This window comes from Vombatus ursinus, unplaced genomic scaffold (assembly GCF_900497805.2).
Source record: "Vombatus ursinus unplaced genomic scaffold, bare-nosed wombat genome assembly UNPS02014802.1, whole genome shotgun sequence".
Classification (NCBI taxonomy): domain Eukaryota; kingdom Metazoa; phylum Chordata; class Mammalia; order Diprotodontia; family Vombatidae; genus Vombatus; species Vombatus ursinus.
The window spans coordinates 15,126,984-15,133,951 of record NW_020954580.1 but is presented as its reverse complement, the minus strand read 5'-3'; positions in this window follow the sequence as shown (position 1 = coordinate 15,133,951).

Sequence of the window (6,968 nt, the reverse complement as noted above, 5' to 3'; positions counted from 1 at the left end):
ATGGAGGGTACTTTTGGACATCACCTTATAGGGAGGACCTGATTGTTAAAGGAACTTGAATCAACCTACGTGCTGTGCTGTGGCAGCCACATTGGCCTTTATAAGACTTACAGATATATGGGGACTGACAAGGTCTAACTCTGAGAACTGAGAGAAATTCAAAATGGAAACTTGCTTACTGGTCAATGTCTTCTGTTCACTACCATCCCACAGAGTAGAAGTTACTCCTGTCCTGGAGAGATAGCAGCCACAAAATGTCTCCTGAAACCTGAACCAAGCACTTACCCACTTTCTACAAGCTGGGATAAAATTAGCCAGTCATTAGCAAATTAACCTGTATCATAAACATGACAAGGTTAAACTAAGAGTAGATGCTTGAATGTTGTTAAAGTAAATCACTTGTTCACAGGGGAGCCCTCAAAATAGAAGTCCTCAAAGTGTTAGAGATCTGTAATTTGCAACTCTCCAAGGAGAAAAGTATACTTTTAAAGAATATTGGGGAGAGAGAACCAGGCATTAAACTTAAGACATTGGCCAGATAATAGGCTTTCTTAACCTTTTTAGTGTCATGGTCCTCTTCTCAGGATAATGTTTTTAAATGCATAATATAAATAGTAAAGATTACAAAGGAAATCAATGAAATATAATTATCAAAATACGTATTTTTAAAAACCAAGTTTATTGACCCCAGACTAAGAACCCCTACACTAGAAATATTATTTTCTTATGATAAGGAACATTATTTTGGGAATCTGACTTTTCAAGTGAGGATAGTGGATATTATTTTCTAATTATTAGTACCATTACAAATACATGCAGCCTACAGTGGATGAAATTTTGAAGGATCATTGGAGAAAATGGTAATCATATGTAAAGGTGAAAAGGCTCCTTGGAGGTAAGAGGGGAAGACAAAGAAAGGTGCTTATTTTACTTTGCAAATGAACAGCAACTGAGAATATTAGAAAGAACTATGAGAACATATGTAAAAGAGCCTCTTTTTTGTGCGGTTATGAGCAAGAAATAATTCAGGAAATGGGATTTATTTTGTTTTAGGATACTTGGTCCTAAATGTGTGAACAGGAAGAATAATGTTTAAAGGTCCTTTAATTAAAAGTTGCTTTGTAAAATGTGATAGAGGAATAAAAATGTTTCTTTCCTGTGAAACTCCTGTTAATGGAACTTAACTTTTCTTGGCATGTATATAAAATGTATAGTCTACTTAGGGTATTTTGTATTATTCTTCCTGGACAGGCAAGAATAATACAGCCATTCTAAGTAGACTCTGCATTTTATGTGCGTGTGTTTTGAAAATTAATTTTAAGCTTTCTTTATTGAGATGTCTCTAGCCTCTGATTTTCCTCACTTCCTTTCCTTAAGGGCAAACATAGACATCCACAGCCCATATTCTGTATCCTCTACCAAAGCGACCCTGGGTTTCCAAAGTCCGTGTAAATGAAGCCCCAACTGAGGTAGGTCCTAGCAGAGAAGAAAGTTTCTGAAGCATGGGTTAGCAGTGGACTGGAGACCCCATGTCTGACGACTGGCTTCATAAAGGCTTCTCCTTAGAGTTGCTGCAGGTTGTTGGGTTTTTCAGTCAGAGAAACTCATGAATGTAGTCTACTCAGGTTGGGGTGGAGTTGGGGAAGAGGGAAAGGACATGGGAAGGGGAAAGAGGTGGAGTGCAGTTCTGCTCTGCATCTGTAGAGGGAGCTCCTACACCAATAAACATAATAGATCCACCAACTTATTGAAATGAGTTCATAAAGGATCACCGGAGGATTCCTTTGAAGCAGGTTTGCAGATCAGAACCTTAAAATTGACAAATGCAAAATTTATTTTTACTAGCCTGCTCTCCTTTTTGGCCTGCACAGAGGCTAAAAGAAATACAATCCACATTCTTGAAGTAACCTGTTAGTTGGTACTGACCTTGTGAAAATTGGCAAGATGTTAATATTACTGTAAATTGTGGAGCTTAGGTAGGTAGTCTTAAAGTATTTTTATTGCATTGGTTACAGAATACCTGTACACTACTGGTTACTTTTGAAAAGCTTTTCTCAAATGATTCCCAGGAAGCTACAAGGCACAATGGATAGAGTTTTGGACTTAAAGTTAGGATAAATCTCAGTTCAAATCCAACCTCAGACACAATTAAATGGGTGATCCTGGGCAAGTCAGTTAATCTCTGCCTCAGTTTCCTCATCTGTAGAATAGGGATAGGCAAATAAGCTCTATCTTTTTAATCAGGTCCTCACTATTTCTCTATGTACCTTTATACAAGCTATCTCCATCCCTTAGATACTCCCCCTAGGCATCTCATTGTCTTGGAATTCACCCTTTTAGGGTTTAGATAAAATCCTGCCTTCAGTTTTTGTTTTTGTGTCCCTAGTGCTTAAGACAGTGCCTGGCACATAGTGGGTGTTAAGTAAATTCCTGTTGAATTGAATTGAATAAAGCTGAGGGCATCAGAAGCCTAAAAGAGGTAGTGCTGTGTATAATCACATTTTTTTTTCTTTGCTAAAATTCTTAAAATTTGTCCTTTGTAATAACCACCTTAGGAATAGCTGCCTCCTTCCCAGAGTGACTGTGAGGATAAAATGAGATAATATTTATAAGGCACTTTTCAAATCTTATAGTGCTATATAAATGCTAGCTATTATTGTTATTATTAAAAAATTGGTAGGTTTAAGGAAACTGATTGAAGGATGAGATAGTTTCTAGGGTATAGAAAGAATCAATTCCTAAGAGATAACCTCCCCCCATCCAAATAATTTAGTTCATCAGTGAGATTCTGGAACTGATATTTATAAGCATAGAAGAGGAAGAATATTGATTCAAGATGATCAAAAGGCAAGTAGTATTTAAATCCTAAAAAGATGAGGTCCAGGGTAGGAAAAGAAAACACATCTTCCAAAGAGTTTCATCATTTCTGCAAGACACGTGGGGGGGAATGACTGATCAAGAAGGGCAAAAAGGGGACTAATAGTGACAAACCTCTTTTTCAATCAGTCCTGTGTCATGGTTATAGAACACATGATTGAAGACCTGTCAAAGACACCAATGACCAGAAGATGAGAAAGTCCTTTGTAAGTGTGAGCTCATCTGTTTTCAGCCCATCTCTGTGGGGCTATTACAAAGTCACTCTCTCCCTCCAAACACACACCTCCTTCCCACACACACATCCTAGCAGAGGCAACAGTCTGCTAGACTGGGGCCCCACTCTTCTGAATCCCTGAGTTTGAATGAAATAAATCAACTCTTTAAGTGCATTTTGTTAAATCCCAGAAGACAGTTCCTGTTGAACCCAACAAAAGATTTACTGGGGTAGGTTACTGTAACTTGGTATAAATGGTATACCCAAACTGAGGAAAATGTAAGATAAACTCACTTTCTAATCATAAGATACTAGTAGAAGAGGGAATTTAGAATGGGTTGAATGGGGAAGAAATTTATATTCAAGTCACATTGGGTGACCTGATTAAACTATGCAAATCAGCATAGAGCCAAGGCCAAAAGAATATAGTACAGACCTATAAGAAATAAGAAAAGATTATATAAAAATTGTAATGAAGAAAAAATAAGTGGTTATATATAGCATTGCTTTTTTTTGGGCTTCTGATGCCCTCAACTTTATTCAATTCCATTCAACAAGAATTTATTTAACACCCATTATGTGCCAGGCACTGTCTTAGGCACTGGGGACAGAAAAACAAAAGCTGAAGGCAGGATTTCATCTAAACCCTAAAAGGGCACCTCCAAGATGAGGAGGTGCCAAGGGAGAGTATCTGAGGGATGTGCAAAGGCACATAGAGAAATAGGGAGGGCCTGATGAAAAGGTAGAACTTTTTATCTATCTACTTACCTATCTTTTTATTTTTCTATAGTGCCTTGAGCATAGTAGGTACTTTTCTGGCTTTCAGTGCATTGGAAAATAATAACAACTTTAAGGGTTTTATAAAGTACTTTTTGAATTATTTAATAGATTGATTATAATCTATTTCTCAAATTAGAAGACACATTTTACCAAATGACCTATTCATTAGATCAGAGAATTTGGAAATGGTAGGAACCTTAGAAGTCATCTGCCCTTAGAAGTAAAATGCCCTTATTTTACAAGTTAGGAAAGTGAGGCACAGAAAAGTTAAGTGGTTGGCCATTTCTACCCTTTCTTATCTGTCAATAATGCATATTCTATTGCAAGAGTTCTACCTATATGTCCCATTTTCAGCACATTCATTTCTTCTGTGTATGCATTTAAGTTTGTCATCTCCTGCTATCTTTCTTACTTTGATTCAAAAATCCTTTTTGTGATGATAGAATTATGTGAACATTGGGACTCTCCAGAAATAACTGGAATCCTACTGCCAACAGTTAGTTCTCTGATTTTATGAGTGAGAAGTAAGCCCTTAATATAGATGTAACGAATGGACCTGTGATTTCACTGATAGAGCCAAAGAAACTCTCTCTCTACCAATGCAGGTCAGTACTTTCTCTGAAACTCACAGTCTTAGAGAACTCTCTCCCCACCTCCAGTCTACTGAGAGGGCAAGTGACTTCCCCAGGGTCACACAAACGATTCTGTAGCAGGGGTGGGGCTAGAACCACAGGCTTTCTTGAATCAAAACCATTTGGCATCATATATAATTTTGCAACTTTTTTTTTAATATGGAAAACTTTTTTCCTATGTGTCAGAAAGGATTAATAGCCCACAAAATTTTAATTGTAACCACATTATTTTAATTTTAGGCAGTTATTATGTGAATTTGAATTTATCTGAAGCCTCTATCATTTCTAAATTTCTATTTTTGCTCCCTAGATAGTTTTTATTCCATGCAGGGATAAAGCTGTAGGGAAGTATAGAAGAACTCTTCCAATACAAAGATCCTATTTTCATAGAAAAAGTTTCTTAGGATGATAAGCAGGGGGGACAAGTATTATCAGCAAACTAACCATATCATTTCCCAAATTTCCATGAGTCAGATGGTCTTTAATGTCATGCAATTATGGGACAACTTCTAAATACAAGTTGCCAAGGGTTTTATTTGCAATAGTAAAAGGTCAGGAGGCTAAATTTGGCACTGTCACATTGTTAATTCAATCAGCTTACAGAGTTGACTCACATCAGGAATGGGAGTGGATGACTGTTGGTGGAAATGCATCTTCATTTTAAAATGTATTTGACATTGCATTTACATGTCACCCAGTCTTGTCTTTTGAATCTGTAATTCTAGGAAAAGTTAATGATTGCTCTTCAAAGATTTCCCCTATACTGACTGTTGACATTTCTTATGTGCATGGCAGTTTAGAAATTGGACAGAGGTAACCCGGTGCTGACACTTGGTGATATTTTCAAAGGACTGGCTGGCTTTGAGTTGCCTCCCAAAGATAAGTTACAGCCACCAAACACCTGGATTTTTATTGAAGTTGCTTGATAGTATGGTTGGTTTAATAATTTAATTGTTCCTTTGAAAGACCAGTGATCACTATTATAATTTGCAAATGTTGTATAAAGAGACCTGAACTATTTTTCTGTTTTTCCATTGGTACCACCTAGTCATTGGCTAGATGTCTTCTCTTAATTAAAATACTCACATGGCATTATATTTCTGCTCCTTTTCCTTCAAGGTTTAGCTCAGGTGTTACTTTTGACTCCTCCCCCCTCCTCCCTGCCCTACCCCAAGCCTTTATTTGATCCCCTTTGTGGTAGTATTCTCTTCCTCCTCCTCTCTTTTTTTAATATGATTTTTAGAACTGTTTCATTCTTTGTACTTTTATCCCCAGCACCTAGGAGAGTGCCTGGACCAGAGTTAGTGTTTGATGTTGTATCTCTTAGGAGAATGGAGAATGTAAACTCCTTGTGTCCAGGGACTATTTTTCTTTTTCTTTCTTTCTTTCCTTTCTTTTTTCCTTCCTTCCTTCTTCCTCCCTCTTTCTTTCTCTCCTTTCTTTCCTCTCTCCCTCTCTCTTCCTTCCTCCTTCCCTTTTTCTTTTTTCTTTCCTTCCTCTCTTCCTTCTTTCCTTAATCTCTCTCTCTCTCTCTCTCTCTTTCTGTCTCTCTTTCTCTCTCTCTTCCTTTCTTCATATCACCAGGACTTAGGAAAGTACATGGCCTAGAGACTGTATTTAATGAATACTAGATTGATTGATGTTGTATCTCCTAGGAGAATGTAAACTCCTTGTTGGCAGGGACTATAAAATTTTTTTTTTGTCTTTATATCCCCAGCAACTAGCACAGTACCTTGTATATAATGGGTGTGTAAATAAATGTTTGTTGAATTGAATTGTTAAATGACTTTATCCAGTTAAATTTGAGATGAACTGATTCATACCTATGGCAACATGTTTTTGCATAGTCCTCCAAAGTACAGAACTTCTGACTTTGATTTTCTCAATTATTTACAAACTAAACATAGATTGGAAACCATTTTAAATTAACCTAATGGCAACTTTGAAAGACTTGTGTTTTTTAGAAAACAAAACAAAAATCTTTCAACATTTTAATTGATACCATCAAATTAAAAAAAAAATCTTGCATATTGGGTTCTATTCTCCATTTTGCATGGTACAGGTTTGCATTGATGGACATGAAGAAGAGGAGTACCAGTAAGTGGCACTCTCAGGTCCTAAGATTCTCTCCTGCATCTGGTTCTCTGTTCTCCCTGCTAGAAAGCAGCAACTACTAGGGGAGGAAGGGAGCAGAGTTGGTCATTTTTAATTGCTCAGTGGAAAGACCAGTTAGCAGAATCATTGATACTATAATATTGGTAATTCAATATAAGGCATTCCCCTCTCCGGCTGTCCTAGTCAGGTACACATGTGTATGAGTACACAACATATTTTTTTCTAATCTCATTTTATAGAATGGAAAACTTTGCAGAATTGTAACACTATATCCATTTTCTTTTCCACTACATGAGTAAAAAAAACAAAATCCAAATAATAAGCATTTTAAGATATGGTTGTGTTCAATC